The sequence below is a fragment of the Miscanthus floridulus genome, chromosome 9 (assembly GCF_019320115.1).
Source record: "Miscanthus floridulus cultivar M001 chromosome 9, ASM1932011v1, whole genome shotgun sequence".
Lineage (NCBI taxonomy): Eukaryota > Viridiplantae > Streptophyta > Magnoliopsida > Poales > Poaceae > Miscanthus > Miscanthus floridulus.
Genome location: NC_089588.1, coordinates 67,069,128 through 67,073,123, shown reverse-complemented (window position 1 = coordinate 67,073,123; position 3,996 = coordinate 67,069,128). Strand labels below are relative to the sequence as shown.

General features: G+C 38.2%; 1 long non-coding RNA gene across 1 annotated transcript; it reads left to right on the top strand.

The window, feature by feature from the left end:
- Positions 1 to 468: 468 nt before the first annotated feature.
- LOC136483246 (uncharacterized) lies at positions 469 to 2,528 on the top strand. The gene is made up of 3 exons (XR_010765373.1): positions 469 to 805; positions 1,308 to 1,406; positions 2,462 to 2,528. It is a non-coding gene; the product is annotated as an uncharacterized lncRNA (long non-coding RNA).
- The last annotated feature ends 1,468 nt before the right edge of the window (positions 2,529 to 3,996 follow it).

Below are 3,996 nucleotides of genomic sequence, written 5' to 3'. Positions count from 1 at the left end.
CCAAATTTATTTTAAAAAGTACTAATTTTTATCTTACAAAATAGATAGCATTAGATCCGTCATGAAACATACTTCAATAATATACTTATTTGGAGTTATAAATATTAATATTTTCACAAATATATTTGGCCAAACTTCATGTAATTTAATCGAGAATACAACTAGAGTTGTATTCTTTTTGGACAGAGATAGTATGTTTGATCACAGAAATAATTTAAATTTATTTTTTTTGATAGTAAATAACTTTTTTAGAATTTAAGTGTATTTCTATGTTTTTTATTTAAATAACTTTGCATTTTAAACTACCCGTGAGTTTGAAAATTTTCATGAGTTTAAAATTGACCCGCCACAAATTCAGCCACCGCGCGCGAGAGAGCAAAAATGAACCCCGTGGCCCTGTAACCCTAAAACCCATTCAGTTTTCACGATCTCGCCCTAGCCGCCGCTGCTGCTGTGTTCCGCTTCCGCTCTCTGCTCTTCCTCTCCCGGCGGCCTCCTTACGGTGGAGTGGATCTTGTGCGACGGCGACCTCCTGACGGTGAGCAGCTTCAACATGGTGGTGTCCGATGTTCGATCTCCAGATCCCCTTTCCATCGCCCCTCTACCTCAACCGGTGGTTCTACTAGCGGTACAGAGGTCTCCCACGCAGACCCTGGTAGATGGCGGCGAGGGCGTGCCCAGAACCGATGCAAGGCACCGATCCAGCGACATCTAAGGTGGCAGCACGTGAGGGAGGCTTAACGCAGGCCTGGGCGTTCGGTCCGGCGATGTAGATCGACGTTTCGGCTACGGAGGAGCATCCCTGGTGAGCCATGCATCGTTTTGTTTGTCTATTTTAACTTCTCTCTATCAGACTCCCCGATCTGGTGCCGACAACGACAGAGGTTGCGGGTGGTCGAACCGCAGGACGCTATGGACCTCCATGCCATCTCCGTCCCCCATGAGTTTGTGTTGCTTGGAATTGGACGTACTATTTATTTTCTATGTTTCTGAATTCTAGGGGTGCGTTGCTGGTTTGGTGATGATGCAACTATACTATAATTGCTATTGAACTGGACGTTGTCAGTTGGATCCTAGAATAGATCTATATATTTATATGCTGAATCCAGATGCACTTGTATTTCTGTAATCTTTATTGGATTTTATGTTTGTATAACAGTGCAACAACTGTACGGCTGTTTGGCTCCGCTTGATCAATTCAGCCAGTTTATTTCGTTCCATCCATGTAATACTAAAAGAAAGTATGTGGAAAGTGAAACATTTCATTGACCAGATTTTTACTGTTTCCTGCTGATCACTGATTTCAGACAGATATGAAGGAGAGATGTACCGGACGTGCCAGGCAACATGGTGGAATTGCTGTGGCCTTTTATGATGCCTTTGCTGGTTCAGAGAGATAAATGAAGGTGAGATGGTTCTATACTTCTATGTCTCATTGTGTTTTTATAATACTCTGGTGATTCTGAATGGCATAGAATGTGTTATTTCTAAGCACTATGTATTTTTTGTCAAAGAAATTGGTATTGGGACAATATGGTGGTGAGTTTTACTGGTTAAGCCTTTGGAACATAAGTTCATTGTGCATAGCTTAATTGGTGAGATCATTGCAAGTTTTGTTCAATGTCAGTGAGCAAGTTATAAATATATTTTAACCTGCAGTTTATAGCATCTAAGGAACCGATAAAATTGGAAAATACTGTTGAGTTTGTGGTTACTTGAGCAAATTCTTTTTTTGGTTGAACCTTTGGGTCATGAGATGCAGTTTCATATTTACATGGCTTGTGGCATTCCTGTCAATGCTGTAAGACGTCATTGGTGAAGGTTGCAGCTAAAGTTACACACTTAGCTTCTTGTATAATCTAATAAATCTTATTGACACATAGATGGGCTGTACTTAAGTCCCTACAACAATAGTGTTTCTGTACATTTGTGGAAGTAAACCAATATGTACTTTTGGAGATTCTTCTTTTTTCTATAAAAGATAATTGAACTTCTATTATTACATTAGTTGAATACAAACTATTTGTATCATCTCGACGAGGGGATTGGCTTGTTTACTGATTTGAGGGGATGAGCTAATTGAAACATGTTAAGGTGGTAAGGTTAGTTTCTGTCAGACTGTCATCACATATTTAATGGCCTAGTCTCTTTTGTTTTCATATGATTTAGTAGAGAGCTGTTGTTCCTGCATCACTTGTACTAGATTTGGTAGTGACCACGGATGTAGGAAATGGATTCCATCATGTAGTTGTCTCATTAATGAAAAATATTGTTATCCTTTACAATGATTCGTATGGTCTTATTGCCCTTCTAGCTGAGCTGGTGCATGAAAAATAGCTATTGAGGTAGTATGCAAACATGTTTTTCACCTTGATAAAAAAATGTGTGCTATGTTCTTTGTGTTCTATTCATCTACGTAAATTGTCCCTATATCCATTACTGGACTGTTTCTATTGAGCAGGAATACGAACCTCCTTGAAAAGATGGCTCGGACTCTTTGGAAGGATGAACTGAATCAAGAAATCTGCAATGACAACGAACCTTTCATAATTTGTGCTAAGAGTCCTTAGTTTAATTGTTTAGTTCTACAAGTCTAGAATACAGGTCCGACGACCTTGCTATTACATTCTTGAACTATGAAGCTTTTTATTATTATTATTGGATGATCAAAGTTATTAATATCATTACCCTTTTGTGTCATTGGATTTTGTAATTTTGTGAATTTCTGTGCCGCAAATCTTTATTATTCAGTAAATAAAAACGGATACAATATAAAATAACAGCGAACCTAATGTCGATGCAATAGTTTGTATTGCATCAAACCTATTATCGATGCAATATGTTGTATTGCACCGAATATAATGTTGCTGGAATAGGTTTTATTGCACCGAACCTAATGTCGATGCAATATGGTCTATTGCACCAAATGTTAGTTGTTGCAATAGAAATTTTTATTACATCAAATTTATTAGATGTATTACATCTACATGATTTTGATGCAATAACCTTTTTGCTTCTATCTTGATGCAAGAGACATCTATGGCCAATGCAATAGCGACCTCGCATCAAAAAGATTTTGATGTAATAACCCTTTTGCACCACTCTATTTTGATGCAAGAGACAATAGATGGCTGATGCAATAGTGAACTCTCGCATCGATCACAGCAAACCGATGCGACAAGGCTATTGCATCTAGAGCTATTGCATCGGCTCGCATCAAACACGAAATTGATGCGGTACCAAGTTATGGCATCAATTTTAGCCCTATTTTGGTTGTCAACAGATTGCAAGAGGTGACATGTTCAATTCTTGTTTGGGCTATTTTTACAAGAATATAATGATTACAAAATCAAGTGCTCGGCGTGTCGATGGCAATGTGGAAAGAGGACTAGGGTATCCATGTTGGAGGATATAAAATGATTTTCACTAAATTTTTCTATAAGAAAAATAAATTTATCCGAGGTTCAAATGATGACACAATGATTTGGAGTTTGTGGCCTTCTATAGAATGAATATTAATGAAGACCAATCACCTCATGGGCGGATACAGAGGGTATTCCCCGTATTTCCAGGAATACCCAACTATTTTAGCACACTTCTATGTATATATGTGTATATACTTGTATATGTATATGTATAATGCCATATTTTGTAGTATTTTCACTCATTGAAGCCCAAAACAGTAAAAAAACAGCCTCTCAAATTGGCTCATATTTTGTAGTATTTTCACTCAATGCAGTTAAAAACAACTGATTTTTTTTATTGACGTGGAAGTAGGAATACCCAAGTTTGGAATCCTGGCTCCGCCACTGAATCACCTCAGAATCAAATGATGACACAATGATTTTTTACCGAAGTTCACTTGTTTGCTGACAAGCTAGTCCTCATTGTGGCGATTTACTCACTTGGAGGTTCACGCGCTAATTGACATCACACGCCAAACCCTCAAAAGGGTGCTGCACAACCAACATAAGATGTGGATCACACAAGCCATGC